The sequence below is a fragment of the Nannospalax galili genome, unplaced genomic scaffold (assembly GCF_000622305.1).
Source record: "Nannospalax galili isolate Female #2095 unplaced genomic scaffold, S.galili_v1.0 scaffold25, whole genome shotgun sequence".
Lineage (NCBI taxonomy): Eukaryota > Metazoa > Chordata > Mammalia > Rodentia > Spalacidae > Nannospalax > Nannospalax galili.
In genome coordinates, this window is record NW_008355642.1 from 6,795,324 (window position 1) to 6,823,253 (window position 27,930).

The window sequence follows — 27,930 nt, forward strand, 5'->3', positions numbered from 1 at the left end:
ATATATATATATGTGTATGTATATATATACACACACATGTATATTTAGAATTATGCTGTTTAGTTTTTGGATGAAGTTTTTTTCTGTTGTTATGTCATTGATTCCTAGTTTGATTATAATATGATTATATAACATAATCTGTTTATAATACATTTTTATATATTTACAGATATATAGTATTCATAAGCATTTGTGACAGAATGTGCCTAAGTACATGACTCTTGCCCTAGAAGAAGTGAATTATGAGAATCAGAAATGAAAATAGACTTGCTATTATGAAATGTTCAAGGCTGCCTTCTTCCCTTTGATTGGATTGGATGTTTACTGGTCAATTGTTAATTAATCAATTGGACAATAAAAAAGGGCAATCTGATTTAGAGTCCTGGACAGTCAAAATCATGAGAATGTAAATTTCAGTTAGGTCATGTGACTTGCTTTAATAATTAAACAGTACTTATTACAGGACATTGATTTTATTTCACCTGTGAATGGTCAAAAAGAATGGAGACTGACTTAGATGATGGATCTGAAATGGAGTATGCAACACCTAAATCATTTGGAACCCTGAAATGCAGAATTCCTGATTAAATCAGCCTTGCATGTGAAGAAAAGCAGCTAGAATTAATCCAAAGAAACTTTAATCTACACTCTTAGTCAATATTTAATCAGTGTCTTTCCATATTTGAGATGTGAATATTTTGTGTGGACTCTTGTGATTGAGTGAAGGCTTAAGAAAGTCAATTAATGAAAATTTGCCCAAATAAGGTATGGAGAGGAAGAAGGGGGATCCTAAAATACACTTAGCTATTTATCAGTTTTACCTGCCAGTGGGGGTAGATCTGTTGTTGAATATTTCAGTCTTTCACCTGAATATTGGGACTCAACCATTGAGACAATTTCCATGATGTTCAATTTGTATCTTCACCATATAAAGTCACTTCATCTGTTTTACATGTTTTAAAATACTTTCCAAATGCCAATAAAAATGCACATTTCAGGACTACTAAATATGTTACATTTTTCATTTTTCTTTCTACAGTAAGATGGACAACTGGACCATTTAAGCTATATATTACATGTAGAATTGAAGATGAGAAAACTTCATTTGAGAATTGTCCTGTTCTGTGATACTAGGATTTATAGCATTGGCATATTTAGAATAGTTGATGATTCCTTTAATATTCATTGAATATAAATTTACAAAGAAATAGTCTTCTTTTACCAGAAGCAAAACAGATAAATCCCAATAAAATTATGTGAGACATCTCAGAAACATTTACAAAGCTATGTCTCACCTACAAATTCTTTCATGGTAGTCCTAGAGCGCAAAGACCAAAAATTTGTAATATGAAATACCAATTGCTGCAAATTCCTTTGCATAGAAATTTTTATTGTGGCTTTCAAAACAACTGATCCTAAGTTTTCACTAAGTCATATATCTTTAGTCATTAGCTAGGAAAGAAAGATGGACATGTTCACTTCTGCAACTTTTCTTAAATTTGAAGTCAATGATTTTTGATATGTGTATTGTGGTTTTATTCATATGACAAAAAATGAATTTGGAAAACTTTGATTGTCTCAGAAACAGAACAAAAAGCTCCATTTGTTTCTAAAACTGGTCAAAATTATAGGGGTTTCGTCTTTTGTATATGGATTGGTTTGACTAATCTTTGTTTTAATGTACACATTAAGATCATCAACAGATGCCACAAACATTTTAATGGTATTATTTACCATAAAAGAAAAAAAATTAACACTACAGACTTGCCGAGAATAAAGCATAGATTTAAAATATCTCCTATGGCAAAAGGTGCAATTGAAATTGTAACTTCAGGAAACATCTGAAAATATTACAGAGGATTTTTTAGGCCACATGTCTATATTTGCATTAGTAATTATATACAAAGGAATTTTTCAAAGGATAAGATGAAGATACTATCCATAAGTCATGATTAGCACCAAAAAAATGTTCTACCCATGTATCTGTGAAATACAGTTAATAGCTAAAACATCAAATGTTTAAATCTTTTATTCAGTATGCACTGCACACAAAGACAACATTAAGATAGACTTGATGACATGAACTTGCAAGCAATATGTATGCAGAAGTGGTTTTAACCTCTCTTTATAGATATTACACTTGCACACATACCTCATCTTTTCACAGATGTTATTATGGATAGACTAATCTGGGAAACAAGAATGTTTATTTAATCAAAGCACAGATGTTCATGGGGAACAGTGGAAACACAGGCATGTCTAAAGCAATGGGAAACACTGTGAAAGCTAAAGAGATTTAAAATACTGTCTTTCCATTCCCTTATTCTCTTTAACACTTTCATGTCTTTCTCATACACTAATTGCTACATTTTCTTGGGGTCTCACATGCCAGAATAAATACTAAGCAGTTCTTCATTTATTTTCCATAGCTTTTAAAATAGTAACTTTTCCTTTATTTTGTTAAGGTATATTTTTTACCATGTAGAACAACAACAAGAAGAGAAAGATAAATCTGACATGTCCCAGTCTTAGCATAGACCATCGAATAAACCCATGGAATTAAGTTGAGTGGTCTGAAGATAATGCACTTTGAAGGCTAGTTATACAAAGAAAGTAAGGACACTGACAAACACAATTCTAACTAGTAAAAAAAATGAAGACCAAGGGCCTGAAAAGATGACTCAGTATTTAAGAGTGATTCCTGCTCTTGCAGAGAGCCTAAGATCAGTTCCAAGCACACATATCAGACAGCTCACAAATGCCTATAAATCCAGTTTCAAGAGATTCTATGCCCTCTTCTGGCCTCTTCAGGCACTTGCATTAGTGTGCACACACAGACACCAAAACAAGCACACATACACACACACACACACACACACACACACACACACATGCACACACTCAAATAAAAATAAATCTTTAAAAATAAAACATATGCCAAGGTTTAAACTCTGTTCTTCCTCGCTTATATCTTTATATCCTTGGTAAAGTTCAACAAGCTTTCTGGTTCATATAAGAAAGACAACATCTTTTTTGTCCCTCACAAAATTATTGAAGAAATCTTATCCACTAATGTTTGTGAATGTGCTCTGTTTAGATTATTATCCCATGCTATACAAAGATGACTTTCTGTACAAGTATTCACTCTTGTAAAATCCAAAATAACACACATTGAAAATCTTATAAAAAACAGTTTAGGGGCTGGAGAGATGGCTCAGCAGTTAAGAACACTGACTGTTCTTGCAGAAGACCCAGGTTCGAATACCAGCACCCACATAGCAGCTAACAACTGTCTATAACTCCAGTTCCAGGGGATCTGATGGCCTCTTCTGTCCTCCATGGACATTGCATGACACGGGCACACTTACACACATGCAGGCAGTACACGTAAACACATAAAATAAAAATAATTATTTGTTTTTAACTTTTGCTCTTTCCTCTGAGACTTTTTGCAAGAACTATATATAATGTTGTGCTCCAGGAGGAAAACTGGGGGAGTAAGGCTTCCCTTTTCACTGAAAGCAGGTTGACTACTGGTTCAATTGATTGAAGTGGTTATTAATTGGCAACCAAAGCCCAAAAAATTTTATATTGCCTCTCAAGTGAAGATAGCACCTACAAAGTGCTCTGAGTTGATAATTATGCTTTGAAGAGAGGACTTTGCATTCACTCAAAGGAGAAGGGACCTGGCACTTGGACACATGACAAAGTATTTGAAGAATATGGCTTAAGAGTTTATAGATGGACATAGCAAAGATCTGGATAAATGCATATATTTGCATAATTTTATATAATCTTTGTCTCTCTCACCTCAAAGCTAGACTCCATGCATTGTATATCTGGGATATTAAATCTGTACAAATAAGATTCATCTCCCAGCACACTTTTTAGCCAAAGTCAGTTTAAGGCTCTCAGTCGGTATGAGAGAAAGAATGACTTGTGTCTTCTTAGAGTAAAAAAATGGATGTATTAGGAGCAGATTGTTGTTCATTTAATACTAAAAATACAGGCGCATATCTCAAAGCCTCACAGAACACGTGAATATTCCATTATGCACCAGTCCTGACACTCTGATAAGAGAAAGCATCATAAAATACTGTGATGTGGTTCACCACACTGAAGAAGTTGCATGGTCAAACCCTTGTATTCTCTCCCCAAGTAACATTTGCAAGGAAAGAACACAGATTGTCATTCACCAGTGAAGCAGACATTAAGTGAAAAATAACAATTACTTTATAAATTTTTTTTAAACTTTAGGGTATTCACCCTACAAATGATGTTCATCAGACTCCAAATAATGCTGCCTAAAGTAAAACATCAGACTGAATGAATTCTAAAATTACTAATGTCTTACAGTATGTGTAATTATTTTAACAAAACTTGAGAGCTCTTGAATATTCCATAGCAAGTTTTAGAGAACATATTGTTTCTGAACACAACTATTTTTAACCTAATTTATCCTAAAATTATAAAGGTTGGTGATTATTTTCCTCCATTTGGCTCCAGCTGTTGCATCACTGAAGGGTGAGTAACATTACTTTCAATGACATCTTTTCTCAGTGTTGCTAGAGCTAAAGACTGAATGAATCTATTTGTATAAATTCTGACTTCACTATCCAAGGATCATAAAAATATATTGTGCTACACTTAAACCTAAAACTATTAATATATTAAAAGTGTGCCAGTTTTTCACCAGAAAAAGCAGCGCATACTTAAAATGATACCATCAATCACAACTAATTCACTATATATACGAGTACAGAAGCAAGAGAAGAAAGAAAATGCTGTTGGGCAGATCATCTTTCACTAGATCAAACTTCTCCATTTTTCACTGGTGGAAGTGACTAAAGATTTTCAAGGTCTGCAGCATAGATAATTCGAAATTGAATTCCTTTTCCAAGGGGACAACACTTTACAGGCTGTCATTTGGGGGAGATATTTTCTAGGTGGATAAATGCATTTATTTTGAAATATATGTTTCCATGACTTTTTTCTACTTGAGTCCGTGTGTTTCAATTTTGCTATGAAAGACATTTGCCTAATCAGTCTTCTCCTTGTTGCTGCATTCACAAACAGTTGTCAGCAGGGAAATGTACCTGAGAAGTGTCGATTCTAAAACCCCAAGCCATCTTTTAAATCAGGTTTAATTTAGTAGCCTGCTAAGGTCACCAGATGTTTTTCATTACACAAGATCATCTTGGATTTCAAATTCCAGCCCCATTCTTGTTGATACTTTCTGTGCTCACTGAGTCTGGCTCCCTTCCAGGCATACATAGCACTACTCTGTGCCAGAGCAATTATCTATCCAGTGTACTATGATGTTTTCTGACCTGCACTTAAAAGGTTTTACAGGAGAAGATGGTTCACGTTACCTGCAGAATAAAATGTAAAATGCTAAGTGGAATCACTTCTTTTCCTCCTTTTGTCTCATTTTTTTTCTTGTTCATCAAGAAAGTCGAATTGCTAAGAAAAGTGTTTTAAGGAATGTTGACTGAATCATTACAATGAGATTAATCTTAATTGGAATCATGGTAGAATCCATGTAAAAACAATGCCCAAACCACTCATGCAAGGAGAAATCAGGAATGCGGTTGGGCTTTTAGTCACAGAAACACACGATTTAATTAGGATCTGAAATAAAGCAGATGCAGCTAAAACAGAAGTGAGATCATAAATACACAAAAGTCAGGTCAACCGCCAAGCCACGATCATAGTCAGAACAGGTAAAATTCAAGGTCACAAATGGCAGCAAGGCAGTGACAAAAGGCAGGCCACTAACAGGCGAGATGATACTGTACATGAACCTGAGCTCTGCATAACTTTCTAATACTCAGCTGTTTGTTTTCTTCTTGGGGTTGTGAGGACAAATGGGGCAGCAGCAAGGATAGAACAGGAATATTTTGCAATATTTAAAAACAACACTTCAAGTTTAAGGAAAGACAACTTTGTTGGAACTTACCAGAAACAAGCACATCTGACAGAAACAAAATGGGCAATGAGGCCAGCTCAGTAAAATTATTTTCACAGAAGGCAAATTTTTTATTTACATGACTGTTTTTCCACAAAATACCACTCTTCTTTGATGCATACATATACTCTACCCTTCAATCTGTCCTAAAGACAATCCAAAGTAGAGTGTTCAACAGTTATCTCTTTGGGTTACTAAGCTTTGTCATTTTTGTCTTTGGACTAATTTCTTCCAGATTTAAAACCCTGGATCTCCTTACCTGAAGTCTGCCTGCTTCAATATCTGAAGACATGTGTGAATTCAATCTGCCCTTTGTTCCTAGCCAAATCCTCTTCTTAATTCCCAGCCCATACCCATTATCTGGTAGTTAAGCGTGTCATTATTTCTCAAGTCATCTATCTCTGTGCAACTGCTCAAAACTTAGGCATTTCCCTGGTCAGAGAGACTAGATGAAGGAAGATGTTACTCAAAATTGAAAAGTAGGGTCTAAAATGTGTAGAAAAATGAAGAGATGATGACAATAACAATTCGTGAATTGAATTCCAGTCAGTTCATTTATTTTTATTTTTTTTAATTTATTGATTTTTGTTTTTTTACAATTTTTAATTATTTTTATTTATGTATTTTATGTTTGAGAATGTCATACAAGACATGTCATACATGCAAGTCCTTCTACTATTTCCATCCCAACCCATCTTATAACAACTCCTCCTATGTTCCCCCACTCCCTCTCAATTGCTTGCCTTCTTCTTTATTTTGCATATATATATATATATATACATCTCTTTCAATATATATATAATAAATATAATATTATATATAATATATAATATGTATAATGTAATGAGTCCATTTAGTGGTGCTCATGTATACTTTTTTTTGGTACTGCCCATTTAGCTGTTTAGAATTAGATAACCTGTCAGGGAGCTAGTGACAGAAAAGTTATTCTTCCTCCTTCAGCATCCATTGATGGCCTATAGCTCTTCATCTTGAGGTATGACCCCATGAAATTTCCCCAGACACCTTGGCATGTCAACTGCTATTGCCATTATAAGATCTTATTAGACTACCATACTGAGATGATTTCATTGTTGTAGCTGCCCTATCACATATAGAATGCATTAGCCATTATCAGGTGTCTTGTCCCTCTGGTTCTTACATTCTTTCTGTCCCTTCTTCTGAGATATTTCCTAAGAGTTTGCACTGTAGATGTATCACTTAGGGCTTGGCACCTCACAGTCACTTTTTCTCTGTATTTGATCTGTTGTGGAACTCTGTGATAGTATATGTCTATTGCTAAAAGAAGGTTCTTTACTGAATGGTGGGAGCTACATTTACCTGTGAGCATATTTAGAATACTGCTCCAAGTCCTGTGTCTGAAGTGTGCCATGTCTTCAGAAATGTGGTCTTATCTTCAAGTTCTGGGAGGTAATCAAGGATTATGACAATAGCCTGTATTATTTTGGAGGTCTCTTGGGCTGATCAACAACTCAAAGGGAAGTTTTCCATGCCTGGCATTGTGATTTTCATTAAATCATGTGTAAGTGTTGTGGAAAACCAAACGAAAATGTGCTATTTTATAAACGTACTGAAAAATACGTGTATAAGTGTAACTTCATGTGTGTAGCTGATTTATTTATTTTTATTTTATGTGTATGAGTGTTTTGCCTTCGTGTATGCAAGTGAACCTGTGATGTGAACTGGGTGTGGAGGCCAGAAGAGGGCATTGGATCCCCTGTAACTGGAGTTACAGATGGTAGTTAGCATCTTCTGGGTGCTGGGAACTGAGCCCAAGTCCTTTGTAAGAGGAGGCAGTGCTCTTAACTGCTGAGCAATCTCTCCATTCCCACAGCCATTTTACTTTTATGTAATAGAACGGTTAGACTTCTCATGGCTATTAATTTTAATGAATTATTTTCTCTTTCTCAAGTGGGAGGTATTTGTTCAGTAACTTCAGTGGCCTCCATTACATGGAATTTTAATTATCACATACACTTAAACCCTAACAGTAAACTTTGATTAAGCTATTAATTTAGTGAATCGTCATACTAAAATATTCTTAACAAAAACTAATCAAGTTGAAGGCTAATTGCTGTGACTAAATATTCAGACACTTTTTTAATAATTTTTTAACTCAATACAAAGCTTTATGTTTTACTGTTGCTTGCAAGAAAAAAATAGAATAGATTAGTCAATGAAATTGAGACTGGATAGATACAACTTCGAAAAGGCAGATCCTTCCACCAGTCTCCAGCTAGGTAATAACACCATATTGTAGTTTTATTCATTCCTATATTGCCAACACATGTGGTAATGAGTAGCAAATTAGGAATGTGTGCCTTATGCTACATGGAATAGTTTTCAAATGAAAATAAATATAGATAAATATTCCAATTCAGACATACTGCTATTGGAGGCACTTTGGAAAGAATGTCAGCTCTAACTTACTTATTTTCCTTTATTACTTTTATTGATACAGTAAACATGAATTTATACAGTTAATGTACTGACACATAATTCTTTATACTGGCTTCTCATATTGCTTATAAAGTCTAATTCATCTGTACCTTATATCAATAATAACAAAAGGTATGTAAATACTACAGTACTCACAACCATCCCATATTCCATAGTATAATGGTTAATATTGATTCTCAACTTGATAGCATCTAAAACTGCCTAGGAGAGAAGTCTCAGGACATGACGGTGAGGGGCTTATCTCTTAAATTTTGTCTAGGAAATACTTTATATCAGGATCGATACATAATAATTATCTTGTACCATTCACTGATGCACAATTGCATGAGATTTAGCACATAAATGACTGAAACTACGATTAGAGAAAGGATACAAAATGGAAATGATACTCTTGAGATTTCCCTCATGCTGGCCTTTCAAGTTATTCTTTTCCTCATTCTTAATCTTTTAAAACTAAAACTATCTCATCTCTCGATATTGCTTTGCCTTTTCCAGAATGTCACCTAAATAGAATCATACAGTTTGGAATATTTTATGTCAAGCTTCTTTCAATTGGCATAATACACTTCACATTCATTCATACCATTATCTGCATCAGTGATCATTTCCTTTTCATTTTTGAGTAGTGTTTCTTTATGTCAGTACACCAGTTTCTTTATCATTTACCTAGGGAAGGACATTTGTGCTTTTTCCAGTTTGGTTTAATTATGAACAATACTGCTATAATACTTAGCTTTTCTGGTACAAGCAAGTTTTCTTTTTATTGTAAAATAGCTGGATTCTACTGTAAGTGTGTGTTTAACTTCACAATTACCAATTTCCAGACATTTTTGCATTCCTACCACAAGTATAAGAGTTCCAGTTTATCCACATCCTTTCCCGCATATGGGAAAAGGCACATGCCTTTTTAATGTTAGCTATTTTAATGGGTGATACTGATAGCTCATTATAGTTTCAATTTACATTTCCTTAATGACTAGTGCTTGTTTTGCATCTTTTCATGTGCTTATTTTCCGTTTGCATGTATTCTTGGTTCAGTGACTATTCATCTTATTTTTAATATTTTATTTATTATTTTTATGTTATGTGTATGATTGTATTGCCTTCATGTATGTGAGTGCACCCATCCTATTTTTAATTCATGTTATTGGTTTTCTTATTGTTATGTTCTGAGAGCTGTTTATGTATCCTGGATTACCATTTCATAATCTAGTGTTGTTTGTGGAAGAAGGTTTCAAATTTTCATGAAGTTTAATTTATTCATTTTGTTTTTCATTTCTGAATCACGACTTTGATGCCACATTCATATTAATAATGTTTTAATTTCTGCCTATGTACTTATATACTAGAGGCAGAAAGAGTATAAGTATCATGAGATTAAGTTAAAAAAAATCTTGGAATTCTTCACCATTCTCATCATTGTAACATTTTGTCACTAAACTTGTTTGTGTTTCAATTTTCTTTCTGTAAGATTGGGATAATGAAACATAGACTCTCTACCTCCGCTTTATATTCTCAGGGACTAATGACATTGATGAAATTGAATATAAACTCAGTAAATAAGTAAATAATAGGAAAAATGCAAGGATCAATTAAGCAGGCATAAGCAAATTAGACTGCTATCAGAAGTAAGGCATTATTGTTATGGAACCAAATCTCAACATAAATTAACATATTTTTTAGTTCTTGGAGGAATTGCTAGAGGATGTGTTTACAGATCTTATCCAAACTCTGAATTTTATTGATTCAGCAACTAACAAGACAATTTAGTTTATTTATGTTTGTGTATTTTGTACCAGTAAAACAAACTAATGATCCCTTCCACTTGGGAGGTAATTTTAATAAGCTAAGAAAAGTGATGCTAGCCAAATATTTGATGACTTCCAACTTTCCCTGAGTATAAATATAGCCACTGTGAGAAAAACAAGAACACAGTGATAGTTACTATTCTGTGCAAAGCAGTAGATATCTGTGTCAAGTTCACAATCAAGCATGCCCAAACTACAATGCTAAACGTTAAACTATGTGCAAAGTGATAAAAAACACAATAAACATATCTTCTACAGCAATGTATAAGCCATTTATTAAGAACAGGGCTAGCTTTGTAAACTAAAGTGCAAGATGGTATACTAATCCAGCCTCAGGCATGATATAACATCAATTCTCCAAAATCAATTATTACTCCCATTGCCAGGCAATTGTTAAATAGTGAAAACTATTTGAAAAATAAGTTTGTGGGGTTGGAGAGATGGCTCAGCGATAAGAGCACTGGCTGCTCTTGCAGAGGACCTGGGTTTGATTTCCAGCACCCACATGGTGGCTAACAACCATCCCGTCTACAACTCTAGTTCCAGGAGATCCAACACCCTATCTGACTTCTGCTGGCATTGCACAACATGGGTGCCCTTACATACATGCAGGCAATACACTCATATACACAAAACAAAAATAAAATAAAAAATAACTTGGCATTAAAAACAAGTTACTCATATTCCTTAGCCTTTTTACTCTTGGGTTTTAAATAGCATTTCTAAAGTCTGGTTAGGAGTTTATAATTGGTGTCTACATCTTTGGGTTTACCATCATCTGTCAGAATTTTCTGTTATCCCACATTTCAAATAACCTTACACATAAAATAAAATATTTCTCTAGGAAATATTAGGAGAAGCCAAGATTCTCTCAGATTTTTATCAGATTCTCATCGAAAGAACACTAAAAGAAAACTAAATCAAACATAAAGAAATGAACTTAATAATAGTGTTACATAAAGCACTGGAAGAGACAGAGTCTCAATTTCCCTACCTGTACTTCCATAGTCAGTTATATAGAGTTTATACAGGGGCATTGGTCTATAAGTCTTATGAATTCAGCATCATTAAGAAAGCCTGTTATATTGTCAATACCTCTCCCACATAGCTAGAGGACGTAAATATTGCTCAAATAAGTAATTTCTTTTCCTTAAGACACACTCCATGTAAATGTCAATATTGAGTATTTTCACCTAAAATTAACACTTTTTAATAAGTCAAACCTCAAATATGTTTCAGATGTTATCCAGGGAAAATGACTGAATACATGAGAAGATATTAAGCATCAGATGTGACATGGTAAGAATATGGTGGAACAAGGAAAATCCAGAAAAGGCAAGCTAAGGATACCATAATTGATTCTTAAAATGTCTGGGGGCTAGTCTTACCTAGTCAGATTTCGGAATATGAAAATTTTGGGCTAGATATTCTGAACTTGCCTACACGGAGTATACAAGATATGGGGTTTATAAACCCATTCATAATTTTGTTCAACTCTGACCCTAGAGCAGCAAGATCTGTCTTCCTACACTTTGTCCACAGTTTTCTGAATCTTATTTTATTGTATAATCCCTCCTTTGTATCAATACCTCTTTTCTACTGTCTTTTCTCTCCATATAATCTGTATAAAAGTTCCACTCTTTTCATTCTCCTACATTTAATTAAAAACCTTCCTAACTTCTTATATGCTATTGTAAATGTCTATCTGGACTACAGAATACATAAAGTAGACAAATACACAAAGTAGACAGGTTCTTTTCTCTCTCGAAAACAGATATCAAAACTACACATGTGAGGAACATGTTATTTCTGGAGATGCTCCCTAGAGCAACTGACAAATTCCCTCTTTTGCCTAAAGCTGTTGACAGTTTGTTGAGTTGCTAGAAGAGGTTTCCCATGTTTTAAAACAAGCACGTTGGCTAAAAATAAATATAGTCAGATTTTGTTATGGAGAATTGGAAATATCAGAGGTCAGATCATATCCCCTAAGGCCTAACACAGGCCTTTAGGAAAAGCCTGGAGAATGTAAGATGTCTGCAAGGGAGGTTTTGTTGCTGACACAAGAATACCAGACACAAAGATTCACTACAATCCATCTGCTTCATTTTGGTATTTGAGCTTCTTTCACATTTACTAGGTGTCTGGAGGAGATTGACTCTTAGATCACATTCCAATAGAAAAGTCTTATTTACCCCTTTTGTTCTAGAAACTTTGGGGCAGGAAATTGCGTAAGACTTGGCTTAGATTTCAACATCATGCAACTCTTTATATTCAGTCCTACTAATCATAAAGCCTTTGCTACTAGCTCAGTAAATATTTAGATACAGTCAGGTTACACATGAGCTTTATGTACTAAGACGGAATTGCAAACTCTTTGAAAATTGCTATGCTTTGTGAAATGGTAATTTTTCTTCAAGTTTTACTAAATAAGTTTTATTGAAATAGCTAGGGTATGACTTGACGAGTTTGCGAAGTCAGTATTATGCTGTGCAATGGAGCTCATTTAATGCTGTAAACCACATTGTGCTTAATAAGCAAACATTTTGACTATGTGGACAAACAATGCTTTAACAGTTGAATATTAACCCAAATAGATCTGAAATCCAATTTCAAATTATATGCTGTATCTTCATAGATATCTGATCAGAGTATAGACCATAGGTTTCTGCAGTTTACAGACTGTTAACGATCTCCTTTTTTATTTGATAATGAATAGCAGTTTTCAACATACCAATTGTATAATAATCATGATGAATACTGAAATATTAATTTACAAACATGCTGTATAAATCACCAACAAATGTTTCTGGAATAATCTCAGAGGAACACATAATAAAATAGACAGTCTCCAAATTTGAAATATTTATGTGCGAATAAAACAATAATAAACAATTAACTTATTTACTATGAAATTCTATTAAGGTTCATAATTACAAGGATTAACAAATAATAGAAGATGAGACTGCAGTAGAGATGGCTCAGTGGTTTAGAGAGCTGACTTTTCCTGCAGAGGATCCAGGTTAGGTTTCCAGCACCCATATTCTGTCTAACAACCATCATTAGCTCCAGTTTTGGGGGATCTGATGTCTTCTTCTGGGTACTAATGGTTGCCTCTTGTGTAGGAAATGACAGTACAAATGCCAGGCATATTTTCTATTAAGCTCTACCAGTTGACCTTATCGAATTTTTTTACCCATATTACCATCATCCAGACATTTATAATTATCAATGTTACCCATAGGGAAAGCATAAGTAAGAGAATATATTGGTTAACCAGAGGTTAACTGAAGATTGGGTTTGGTTAATTTAAGTTTTCGGGTGGAGGGCTGGAGAGATAGTTCAATGGTTAAGAGCACTGTGCTACTCTTGTAAATATCCAAGGTTTATTCTGATGCCCTCTTCTGGACTCTGTGGGCCGCATCACTCACATGGACATACCTACATGCAGACACACATATGTACACATAACTTAAAAATTATAAAAATAGATATTCTAAAATATATTATTGGGGGAATGGATCATGAGAATTCATCTTTATTTTATTTTTATTTTAATTATTTATTTTAATTCCAAGTAAAAAATATATATTTATTATTTTTATTTTATGTCTATGAGTGTGTTTTCTGCATGTATGTAAGTGCAGTCATGTTGTGCAATGCCTGTGGAGGTCAGAAGAGAGCATCAGTTTGCCTGGAACTGGAGTTACAGAGGGTTGTAGTCACCATGTGGGTGCTGGGAATGGAACCCAGGTCCTCTACAAGAGCAATCAGTGCTCTTAACCACTAAAGAGAGGCAATTTTTAACACTTTTTTGCAAAACTAACTTGAAGCACATTACATAAAAATATATTTACAATGAAATTTAAGGAGGGAAAAATAAGAATAAGAAATCAAAGACCAAAGGATTAACCAACATGTGGTTAACTTTGGTGAAATAATGAAGGTTTCTATTTGCTCTGCTCTTTTTTTAAAAAATCCTAACCAGTTTATCAGGCTTGCTAATAAAAGAGCATAGGGTGGGGGGTTATTTACAGAAGAGTGGGCATCCCCCATTTAAGGCCCTGCTGGAAAGTCCACACTCAAATATAGATTCTGTGACTTCCCCACAGTTGCACAAAATGGTGAAAGAGGTGCCTCATGGCATTCTCAGATTATATATCCTTAGCCCTTCCTCTATGTGCAGCTAAGGTCAACTGATTGGGTGGGAGGGGTAACTGATTCCCTCAACAACTCCTTGAGGAGCTTGGGAAGGAGGTATGACTATAGCTTGCTGGCATAATGGTCAGAGAACACTTCCAGTTAACACTCCACCTCTACCTCCTGCTCTTTCATTCTTTCTTCCAACCTCTTCCCCAAAAGTCCCTGAGCCTTGGAGGGGGTCATAAGTGTGGGATGATCTTCCTCCCATTGGGCAAGGGACTGAACTTTCAAGTCTCTGCATCATCTGTTTTCCATGGGCTGTTGGCCCATTTCAGTGGGATTCCATCTACTATAAAAACACAAACAGCAAGAAGCAAGAACATCTAAACAGTCTATTTTGTGTGAAGAACTCAAGGAATTATGTGTGTAATGATTAATATTGGTTCTCAGATTAATTGGATTTGGGATCATGTAAGATACTGTATAACAGCTACAACCCCCCGCCCTAAGATTAGAGGTTTTACATTCCTAAAACAAGTTAATTCTTTAGTCTCAGGGATTAAGAAACTGCTATATAGCCTATGGGTCAAATCCAGGTTGAAGATTATTTTGTATACACAAAAAACTTTTATTAGAGCAAAATCATTCTCATTTATTTACTTACTATCTCTGGCTGATTTCAGATTACAATGGAATAGTTGATTAGCTGTGGATAGACCATTTGATTTGTAAATCAGAAAATATTTTGTATGTGGCCCTTCACAGAAAATATTTTCTGACCCCTGCTGTATTAGATCAGTGTGTTTCAAAGCTCCTTAAAGCTTACATTACATCTGCTCTGTTTTTAATTAGGTTCAGAGAATAGTATATCAAGTATAAGAGTTGATTATGAAGCATGTAACATTTTGAAAACCACTGCTTTGTAACACCAAATTGCTTCTCTATCAAATCTCTTGACAATGAGGAATGCCTATATTATATTTAATCTGCCAGATGGATTCTATGCAATTCTGGTGTTCTTATAGCTATTTAACAGAAATTCTATTTTTAATTTCATAAACATTGAGTAGTCCTCTTATGTTGAGGCTCAGTTCCAATTCCTTAACAACTTGAATCACATTTTTACAATTTTCATCAACATATTAATTTCTACAATCTCATTCTTATTTAAAGCCTGCATAATATTATACTAAGGGTTAAATACAAACCATCTCAGTAATTAAAAGAGTAAAATTTGGCCAGCAAGGTGGCTCAGCAGGTAAAGGAATTGTCTCCAAGCCTGAGGGTCTGAGTTTGATCTCTTTGACCCACATGGTAGAAGGACAGAACCCAGAATCCACCAAATTGTCCTCTGACCTCCAAACATGTGCTGTGGCATCTCTCTCTCTCTCTCTCTCTCTCTCTCTCTCTCTCTCTCATAAATAAAAATGTTAATAAGAAAAATATATAAAATAATAAAAAGTGCCCCTTAGCTGTTATTATATAACTTTTACAAAGTTTAAAGTAAAATTTAGTGTAGGACTCTGGTATTCTTCTAGGAATCTTGTTTTTATATTCTCAAGTTTTCCCCAGTTACGTGTGGAATTAATTTTAAATCAACATGTTCCTTGCTGCTCTTGAGTTTCTGTCTTTGGGGCAGAGCCTGTCTCCATCTAATCTAAGAGACTTCCTCCAGGAGTTGAAAATCTTTTACAAAGTTTAAAGTAAAATTTAGTGTAGGACTCTGGTATTCTTCTAGGAATCTTGTTTTTATATTCTCAAGTTTTCCCCAGTTACGTGTGGAATTAATTTTAAATCAACATGTTCCTTGCTGCTCTTGAGTTTCTGTCTTTGGGGCAGAGCCTGTCTCCATCTAATCTAAGAGACTTCCTCCAGGAGTTGAAAATCATCTTTGTTTTCTGTTTCTTTTTTCAGTTTTAAGGGAAGAAAATTCAAACACAATTGCCTAATTTTCAAGTCTCCCAACCAGGCTTGAGTTCTCCAAACAACTGACCCTTTTGTACTTATCTTATATAAAGCATGGTGCTCTTGAGAATCAGGAAATAAATGAGGGCTAAGCAGCATGAGTAACTAGCTCTATCGGAGATGCATATTACTAAAGTGCCCAGATTACAAAATGAAACAGACATAATACATATTTAATATTGACCAAGTCATCAAAGTCTGCTTTAAATCTTTTCAGGTTTGTCTCTGAATTAAATATATTAAAATTTTTAAGAAATATTGGATGCTTTTGCTTGTTCAATGAAAAAGAAGTCAAGTAGAAACCCCCTTTCACTGTTTGCCAAAGCAATGAAAGGAACAGGAGATGGATGGTGGTGGTGGAATCCGATGAGCCCTAGGGACCTAGCTGAGAGAGTCAGAGAGCTCTGGATGTTGTCAGGAATTCTAAAAGAAATGGATTCTGAGTTTGTCAAAGTAAATGGCATGAGTTAGCAAAACCTTAACCTGAAAGTGAGAATGAATCTGAGATATGCTGAAATTCAGATTCAAGTAAAAGGCCATGTTACCATGTTTATTTGTGTTCACGGAGTCTTGCATTAGACAGTTTTTACAATGCACACGTGTTTGATCACTGTTGTCTGTATGTAAGAAACTTTAGGGTTTGTAGAGAACTTATTAATTTGTATAGTACAGTATACATTTTGGAGAATTTTTCTTTTAGATATTATTGATTCCTTCATTTTATGCTACTTTCTTTAAATTGAGAAACCCAGATGTTAATAGATGAGTCATTTACATTTTATTTTGTAACAAAAATTTTTTTCTTAATAATTCTTAATGTCTTTTCATTTTTCTAATATACTACTTTCAATATTTTAAGTCAGAAAACTTTCTGGAGTGTTCTCAACCTCTAACATATATTTCTAATGACTTTGAACATATGTTATTTTAAATACTTTCAGTAGAAACTGAATATGAAACTCAGACTTGCTAAATATACTTTCCTATTGAAAACACTGAGTGAGAGGTACTATTTAGCCTTATCCCATAAGCTAAATCTCATCTGTACATGTTACTCACATAAATGGAGTTCTCAAAATATCTAAGATAAGAATATGTCAGGCATGGTGGTCCATGTGTCTTATCTGAGCACTCAAGAGACTGAGTCAGGTTTGCCATGAGTTCAAGGTCAGTCTGGTTTACAAATGAGTCCCTGTCTCCAAACAAACGAACAAAAAGAAAAATGCTTTCTTTTAAGGAAAACAGTTTTTTTTATTCTATTTCCTGTAATACTACTAATATTTTTTTTAGATTTGATCCAATTCAATTAAATGATACTTACTGAAGGTCTATGAAACCTAAGGATTCTTGACAGGAGCAGCAAATCAACAAGGTTTGTATATAGTACACACACCTGCTACTTTTGTAAACACGACTAGAAAATTTAGAGACATGACACTTGCTAGGATGGATAGGGAGTCAAAGGGAAGTATCCTAAAGTAAATAAAATACTTGAGGTGGCTACACTTGGGAAAAGTCCCTCCAATGGCCCAGTTATATAACCCCCTCCCCACTATTGGACTAATGCCTCACTCAGATGCAGAGACAGCAGCTGTTAGAAGTCATAGAGTGTTATAGAGTTCCAGAACAGGTGGGAGGGTGAGAAATCAGGCAACAGCAAGCAGGCCAGACCAAGAGCCTGCACAAGCCCTATTTCCTAACACAAGAGAAAGAACTGAACCTGGAAAACAAGTAATCCAAGGTGACTCTATTAAAATGTCTTACTAGGCCTAACTAGCCAAGTTCCTAAAGGATTCTGTTGCACCCATTAGGGAATTTCATATCTTTGATAAAAAAAATAACAAGGTATATTTGCTGTTGCAAGTCTGATGCATGTAAAAGGAAACACCACTTTGCACAGAAACTGTTTTGAGAATAGCGAATGAAAAGTGTTTCTCTGTACTTCTTCCTTTCAAAATACATTATTTTTTAATTTTCAATTCAAATCACCCTAGTGTGACTGGGCCTATCCAGCCTTTTTCTAATTTGAGGTTTCTCCTAGTGCTTTTTGTTGCTACATTTTGGGCATGTTTTATTAAAATGAACTAAATTATAACTAGAACATTATTAGTGATCTCAGAGAATGCAAAATTCCATTCTTTTTCTTTCTACTCCCTGACATATTAAATTCAGAACTTAACTCTCATGAGCCCTCTCATGAGAATAATTAGGGGTTGGAGGAGACACGGTCAGTACACTCTGTCAGCGGCCTTTCCTCCAGATAATGGACCTGCTCACAAAGCAGCAAAGGGAAAGAAAGGAATAGAGAAGATAGTCCCATGGAATAAAAAATCTAGTTGATGCCATTTATTTTCAAACTTCTTGATTCTTACCTATAGAAATCTGCTTAAGGATGGAAAAAAGCTAAATGTGCACCTGCAGTCCTGACAGTTCCTGGAGCCAGCCTCTTAAATTAAATTCCTTCATTCCTACTATATCCTCAATTTCTCTTTTCCTGAGTCTTCCCTATTCTCACCATCCTTTATTTTCCTCTTCTACATTTTTCTCTTTCTTCTCCTGCCTGTCTTTGCTATAGGACTATCAGGTGTCAAAGGAGAAGGCAATTTCTACCTCCCTGGTTGCATTCAGCATCAAGATAGTTGTTGAAGTTGAGATCAGATTTCACTGTGCTCACACCACACCACTCCATGGCTTAGTCATAATGTTGTCCTCAGTTAGGGCTCTGGGTTGTGACATTCTCTCTGTGCCAAGCTGGGATTTAAATTGTCCTCATCTACGCTGGCTGAACTCTGGAACTGAGGATTCCAGTTATCTGTCAGGGCAGACTGTTTGCTGCCCTGGATTTCTTTCAAGTCTGACCCTGCTCTGGTGGCTCAGTTGGAGAGAGATACACAGTAAACAGTATGTCTCTCCAAAACCAGCTGGTCACCAAAATAAGACACCCCTGGGTGGTGTCCCAAAGGATCACAAGGCATGAGAGTGTGGTGAACAGAGTTAAACAAGAGATAAGCTTCCTGGGAAGGAAGATGAAGTGAGAAGAAAAAGCTTGTTACTACACAGCCCTTCTGTTCACTGTTGAACTAGATCTCCCTCCGTACTGCCATCCCAAGATTCAGTGTAACTCTTCTTTATGATTCAATTTCTTCTGCCAAATGTATACTATTATTTTCCTCAATGGTATGATTATCTTGACACAGATTTCTCAGCCTTGTCTGTCTTTCAGAATATGGGGCTCTTTCTGTCCAGCAGCAGCTTGGGGCTGGTGTTAATCCAACTCTAATACTGAAAATTTGAATAGGTTAGTGGGACTTTTTGATGGAACTTCTCAAAATTCCTCATATTGAATGAATCATTGCTATCACTAAAGTAAAAGCATCTTAACTTTAAGTGCTTAGTCATGATATAAGTTATAAGAAGCCATTGCTGAGAGAATAACCTAATATAATATAGCTATTAACTGAGGAACAAAATATGATCTTTAATGCTAATATAACCAATATAAATAGAGATTTATTTCAGTTGTGTTTCATGCTATGTACACCGCTTAGGTCTTGAGGTACACAAAAGAAAAAATTCTCGGTTAATAAAGTACATATATATATATATATATATATATGCAGTGGTCATTATGAGGTTGCTGAACACATACTGTTCAGGGAAGTTTCTAGAATTTTGACTTGACATGTAAGAACTTTACATTTGGATCTGGAGAGATGACTCTGCAGATAAGAGAGTTTGGTGCCTTTGTAGAGGTCCCAAGTTTGGTTTCCAGCACCCATGCCAAGTGGCTCACAACTACCTGTAACTCCAGCTCCAGGGCATCCAATGTCCTCTTCTGTCCTCTGCAGGCACCTGCACTCATGTGCACGTACCTATATACATGCACCCACTAGTAGCTTTTCATTGCTACAGTGAAATACCCGACACAGGTTTATTTAATAGATGTACAAATTTCATTTAGTTTATAGCTCTAAATGGTCAAAATCAAAAGGGAATATTGCAGGCTATGTTGAGGGCCACTCCTTGGCTGTGTTACCTCACATCAGGTAGCAATTATGGAATGGTGTACAAAAAAGAAAGATGATACTTCAAACCAGGAAGACCTACACAAGACGGGAAAGTTCTGGTGTAGATGAGGTAGATGATTTCGAGGCCCTAGCCCTTGCTGAGGAGTTATTGATAGTTGATCATTGCTGGGAGAGAGAGAATCACTCTTTTGGAGGATGTAGTCACTGGTAGGATTCCCATGCTCTAATCAATGACCCCACACCCATGGACATACGGGCAGCACTCACTGTACATAGTGGGTTATCAAAAGAAATAAAGAAGAAATGAAGTTGGAAGGGGAGCATGTTGCTGGGAAGTATGAGGGAAGCTGAAGGAAGAAAATGGGTGATATGATCATATTTCATTTTATACATATATGAAATCCTCAATAATAAATAAAAATGTAATTAAAAGTAGACAACAGAGTGAAAATGTTTTGAAGAAACTGAGGAAAACCTGAACAAAAAAGTAAAATAAATAAAAGTAAAATACATATTTATTTTATTCCCCACTTTCATAATTGGTCTTGTCTTATTACAAATTAATAGCACAAACACACAAAATACAATCTGAAGATAATAATTTATATTAATTCTGATTGACAGTCTATCAAAATAAGAAAATAAAATGGGTGACAAGATGAAGAAATGTCTGATGAAAGATGTAACTAATATTCAAACCCCTAGTTGATTTTATTTATTGACTCAACTATTATCCATCAGTGTGGAGTTGTCCCTGCGCTAGACTTGCTGATCCTGCACTTCAGCAGATTTGTAGACCAAGTTGTCAGCAAAAGAGTATGTATAATCATTGGCATGAGAATTCAGTGATACTTGCATTTTTCACTGGGTTTGAAATAAATATAGCATTTTCCTTTACGTCTGTTGCCTTCTCATGTGGATGTGTTTGTGATCATCTGCCCAAAATATAGTAGCATGCAATTCTATTTCTGGAAAACAACAAACAACATCCCCACTCTCAATTCAGTAGAATTCTGGCCTTGAAAGATGTCTATGGAAATAGATGTGGAATCCTTCATAGATATAGAATGAAGACAAACATTCATAGTGACTGAGTATGTGGTGACTGTAAAATGCTTGCTTTACTGAATGATGTTTCTGTCACAGTCCACTTAATTTTTAGAAACCAGAAAAATATAAATGAATGCCTAGTAATTTTAGTATTCTTGATGTATTTATATGTAGAGGAAGAGTGTGAAAGATAATGCAGGCCAAGTTTCAGAAAAAAAGTGAAGTTTTCTTTTACAATAAATGAATTCTAAAGATGCGACCGCTGCACTTCTTTCAGCATGATTTTTAGAGAAACAATGTGTCTGAACAATTGCATGTTCTAGATGCTTACTTGTCAAGTGTTATAATAGACTGTGTCATACATTATTTTGAAATCTTTAAGGCACTCAGAAATAGAACTAAGTTCTTTTTTATGGTAACTAGATGATAGCCTTCTGGAGACTGTATGTTTTTGCTTGGAAGGCAAGACATACAGAGATTAAGGACTCCACTAATGTTGGCAGAATCAAAAATTTCTGTTGCTGAGAATTAGAGAAAACATGATCTAGTATAAACAAATATCATTTCAAAACTCGACTATTTAGTGTAATTTTAACAGAGGCTTCACTCTAGTTCTATTAAAAAGTCAATGATTATTCCCTACAAAAGGAATAATAAAAATATGGTACTAACTCAAATATGCTATGATTACTTATGTAGATTCACACTAGTATTCAAGTGATATATATATATATATATATATATATATTCACCTATTTAGTTTTGTTGTTTTGTTTGTTTTTATTTACACATCTGTGCTGGAGTCTCACTCGGGAGTCTGTAATAAGTACAGGCAATGGTGATGGCAAGCTCAAAAGCAGTCAAAAGGTATAGGAACTGATAAAAATGAGAGAAGAATTTCATTAATGTAGAGTGAGAAATGGAATTTGAAATTGTCACTTGAGAATATACTGCATAATGCAATATTCACTCATATATCTGCTTCTCCCCATTTTAGAGTATTTTCAAAACTTAGTTGTTGATTTCTTCATTCTTTTTCTTTTTTTATTCAAACAGGGCTTGAACATTAACTGTATGCCAGACACTATTATTAGCTTCAGAAATGCAAACAGCAATGAATGTCCTGATCATTCTGGAGTTCATATTAAAGCTTGAGGGATGCAAAACTAATTCTGGCTCCATGTGCTAAGAGAAGTATGTTAAAATACTAATGATGGGCAGAGGACAGAATGATCAGAGATTTAAGTAAGATGACATTAACAGAGTTACTGCTTGACAAATGAGTAAGAGTTAAACAGAAAACCAGAGAAAGGGCTTTGTTGGCACAAGAAAGTGTAGAATAGATGTATAAGCATTATAGGCTGCCTTCCAAATGGACTGGCTACTTGGAGCACGGCGGAGAGAGGAGAATAGAATTTGACATTATTGCTAGCTATTTATTTGTGTGCATGGGTAGTCCATTCTAGCTGACCCCGAGCTTCTTTTTTAAAAAATTATATAATTGTATTTATGCGTATGTGTGTATCTGTATGTGTAGGTATATGCAAGTACATGCAGAGGCCAGAAGAGGGCATCAGATCTCTTGAAGCTGGAGGTTTAGGCCACTGTAGCTACCTAATTTGAGTCATGATAACCAAGGTCAGGTCCTCTGTAAGAGCAGGGAGCTCTCTTAACTGCTCTGCTGTCTTTCCAACCTTGACTCTAAGCTTCTTAAGGTTAAATTCTAGTTTCATTCTTCTGTCCTTCCATTTGTACATTTAGTAAATAGTTTCTGATCTTCTACATAAAGACGTGGACAAGAAATAATATTATTGAGGCTCTAAAGTTACTTGGAAGGAACTATGACAATGGACAAGAAAGTAAAAATGGCTACAACATGTGTGTGATAAATAGTAACAAAACACATATTCTTTCTTGCAGGATTTTCTAACACTCACATAAACCTCATACAAATATAATTTCTTTTTCAGCAATCAAAAAGTAGCAGTGCTTCAGGATTTCATTGTTTTTCTTATTTGTTTATGGGGGTCCATGGTTATGAATGATTTTTTTTTCCTCAAACTCCCTTTACTCTTAACTTCTTAGCATATGGCCAGGTGCTCTGTAAAGACATGCTGATCTGGGAAGAAATTAACTAAGGATTTAACAAAAGAGCAAGACAGTGATGCAATTTGCAAAATGTAAGTTGGATGGCAAGACTTGGGATAGGGGACCAAGAACAACAACTGAAGAAATCCGTTCCTAAGTGTTGACACATTAGGGAAACAGAAATATTATTAAAGCATAAACTTTGATATCCTAATGTGTATTTAATATATCATATTTAGAATTTGGGTTGCATTAACCAAAGGTATCTATGATTAACATGGCTGAAGGCTTTCTCATGACAATGAAAAGCAAATGAAATGGAGCAAAGCAGGCATAACTCTTCTACTTAATATACAAAAGATATGGAAGGAGATTGTTTTAGGGAATGGCTTGATTAAACACAAGTTATTTAGATCACTGGTATTAGAGGAATAGCAGAAGTAAGCATTATCAGCACAATTTAAAGTAATAAAAATAATACCTTGCATTCATTGCTAACAATTATGCTACAATATGCCCTACACAGGTTCTTTTCATTTTTATCATAATTCTATAAATTAATGCTATTATGACCACTTTCCAGAAATAGATATTGATGTACAGAGACTAGATGACAATCCAAGGCCATAGAGTTAGCATATGGTAAAAGAAACAGTGAACTCTGCAGTCTCCTTGGAAACACTATGGCTACATCACACAGAGGCAGAGGAGGGAGCTTTTTGGTATTAGAGATAAAATGGTATTTGTGTACAGGTAAAGGGGGACACTGAAGCGAAAAAGAGAGGTTTTTGCCTAAGGCAAAGTGGTGCAGGTATACAGGAATTCTGTAACAGGACCTCCTTGTGGCTTATTAAATAGTATCATCAAGTGATGACACATGTCCACTCTCCAAAATTATGTTAAGTCTAATATATCTGTAACTATACCTGTATCTAAACAAGTTAACAACAAGAAACTAAAAGGTTTACCTTGGTATATGGTTTTAAAAAACTGAAATAAACACATCAGTCTTGATTTTGAAAGCATCATATGATGGGCAGTATTTTTCAAATTTCACATTACAATGTTTTGTTCAAGATAGAGTTTGTTCTGATAACAGTTTCTTGATAATTAATCCAGTAACTTCAAAAGGAGACCCTTTAGTCTTTTTCTAAGAAGATGTGGAAAGGTTATGCCATAAGGAAAACAAAAACAAAACACAGAAAAAAAGTTTTCTAAAATAAGCAATTTTTATGTTGCCTTTCTTTACAACATTCCTATTTAATTGCAAATATTTTAATTCACCACTAAGTAGAATGTAGATTTTTTTGTCCATTAAAATGTTAATGAGACGATTAACTTTTAAGTCAGAAGCTATTGTTGAAAAGACACAAAAGTAGGAAAATTCACTTTTAAGGTCAATTTAAGACTATCAGAACCAAATGCATTTCTTATTTTTTTTAAAAAGGGAAGGAACACGGCAGTTATTCTTGTGTATACCAGTACTATTGCACATTACTTGAAGAGACATAGTAGTTCATTTTGGTTTTGCAAAAAATAACATTCTTGAGTGGACATGTATCTCTGGATAGCTTCACCTACAGCAAGGAGGGTAAATTGACAGATTCTACAAATTCTTATTACCCCTGCACCTATTCTCTGGAAAGTAATGAATTGCCCAAGGCACTAATACAGATATCCAGACAGATTTGAGGCTGCCTGAATTTCCTCCAAACTTCACCTTCTCCAAAAGTTAATTTCTTAATTTTGACCAGAAAATAGTGCTTCACACTCTACTCTCCATCTCAATGCTTCGGACTGGCATTCTCACACCTATTAATCCATGATGACCAGATACCCCTCTGACTGAATTCTATCTAAAAGTTCATGTGGGTGTTGAGAATAAGAGAAAAATAAGTGCTAAACGCTAAGCAAGAAACTTATACCATCCCTTCCACAACTCACGAGAACACTGGGGCAGAGGGGACAGAAAGAATACAAGAGTCTGAAGATCTGGAGAAGGGCTGCAAAATACCATCTTCTGGGCAAGAAGCCTTTGCTGTCAGGAACCCTCAACAACTCTGTGTGACTACACTGGGTCAGCCCACAATGGGCCTATCAACATTCAGCCATGGATGGGGAAGGGGCTCAAGGATCCCTACCTTCCCATAAGAACAGAAGTGTATAAGTAGGAAACTGAAGTTACCAGTGGGTGGTAGAAATGTTTTTTTTTTTTTTTTTGGTTTATTTGTGCTCTGAGTTCCTATTATATGATAACTATTCCTAAAATATCCTAACCTTAGTCCATTTTCTGCTCCTGCAACACAATGTCACAACTATGTGATTCATAGACAATAGAAATTTATTTGGTTTGCCATTCTGGAGGCTGGGAAGTTCAAGAATAATGCACAAGCACCTGGTGAGGGCATCCCTGTTGTATTACAACATGATGGAAAGGTAAGCAGGTATACACACAATAAGGGCTGAATAGGGCGTGAGCTTCTTCTCTTATCACGGACCCATTCCTACTAATAACTAACTCATTCTTCTGATAAATGACATTATCCATTCACAATGTTATAACCTTTTAAAGTTGTTGTCTCTTAATCATTTTATAACGATAAATACAATTCAACATTGAGACCATGGGAGATTTTCAAACCATCACAATCCTAATATAAGTTTTGCTTTTCTTACTCTGTTACCCTTCACTTTGTTCTCATGTGCTCTCTGCTGTGGAATTATCAGTTATGCCTTAAAGATAGCAAGTCAAGGGGCTGGAGAAATGGCTCCAACAATTAAGAGCACTGGCTGCTCTTGCAGAGAACCTGGGTCCAATTCCCAGTAACTACATTACAGCTAACAACCATCTGTAATTCGGGTTCCAGGGGATCCAAAACTCTCTTCTGACCTCTGTGGGCACTTAATAACACAGGTAAACTTATATACATGTAAGTAAAACACTCATACACATAAAACAATAATAATTTTTTTTAAAAAAGAAAGAATCCAAGTGAAAACATGAGTCAGCTGCAAACAGTTTAACAAACTTCCTTGAAGAAGAAATTGAAACATATCTTTGAATACAGAAATTTATTTGTATTAGGAAGACGATGCACTATTGGATTATTAATCCCCCAAAGGCTCAATTATATAACTGCAGACACTAGGAAAATCTATTTAACAGTTGTTTCAAGAAAAAAAAATATTTTGGGACTGGAGAGATGGCTCAGCAGTTAAGAGCACTGGCTGATCTTGCAGAAGACCCAGGTTCAATTCCCAGCAACAAAATGGTGGGTGACAACTGTTCATAACTCCAGTACTAGGGGAATACAAGACCCTCTTCTGACCTCTGTGGGCATTGCACAACATAAGTGCAGACAATACACTCATACATATAAAATAAAACATAATAAATAAAATTTTTAAAAGATGAAAGAAAACTTTAAATCACTTCAATTTCTTCCTCTCCATCTTCATCTTTCTCTTCTTGCTACTACTTTTTAATATTTTATTAATTTTTTGAGAATTTCACACAATATATTTTGATCATATTCATCTCACTCTTTCCTCTAACTCATCCCAGTAACCCTATCCCCCCCAAATTCTGTGAATTCTTCTTGAAAAAAGAAAACCATTGAGTGAAATTTGCACCACCTATTATTGTTTTAAGATCATTATGTTTGTATGATTAACACATTATAGCTTATCATCTGCTTATATTTCCATCATCCTATTTGATCATTCTCTATTTTTAATATTTATTTAAACATCTATGCTGTACATTGTCTAATGTGATCATGGCAAATGAAGCATTCGTCAGACAAATAATTTTCAAAGAAAATTTTTAAATACATTCACCTCATTTATGAAAGTTGCAATTAAGAAAAACAAATATAATGCTAAGAATGAGGGGACACTAAAGAAGGTGTCTCTGTATGACACATGGGCCTAGAATAAGAATGTGAGGTTTCCAGATATGGAGTGGGAAAAAGAGCCGCCTGAGTTTAGTGAACAACATTTAGAAAGATTCTTAAAAGAAATGAATTTCACCTATTAGAATGGAGTAGAAAAGGCAAAAGGCAAATTGACAGGCCTCAGAAGCAAGAAGATGGTGAATCTTATAAGTAAATGAGTTCAAAGTATATTCCATATATAGTAGGATGAAATTAAAGGATTTGATATCTAGAAATCATATTTTACCCATCTACTTTATTGGTGTTAAGTAATACAAATATAATGTGAGTCATGAATTATTTTGAGTCTTCTGGTGTTCACAGTAAAACAGAAGTGAAACATAAGAAATTAATTTCAACATATTTTATTTAACCTAAGATATTGAAAATGTCACTAGAACATGAAGTCAATATTAAAAATTAGTAGAGAGCTATTTCGACTTTTAAAATTCAGGATGTCAAAATACTGT

At 34.8% G+C, this 27,930-nt stretch overlaps 1 protein-coding gene across 1 annotated transcript in view; it reads right to left on the minus strand.

Annotated features, from left to right (window-relative positions):
- Il1rapl2 (interleukin 1 receptor accessory protein like 2) overlaps positions 1–27,930 on the minus strand; it is a 1,274,770-nt gene that overhangs the window by 394,388 nt on the left and 852,452 nt on the right. The window lies entirely within an intron of this gene.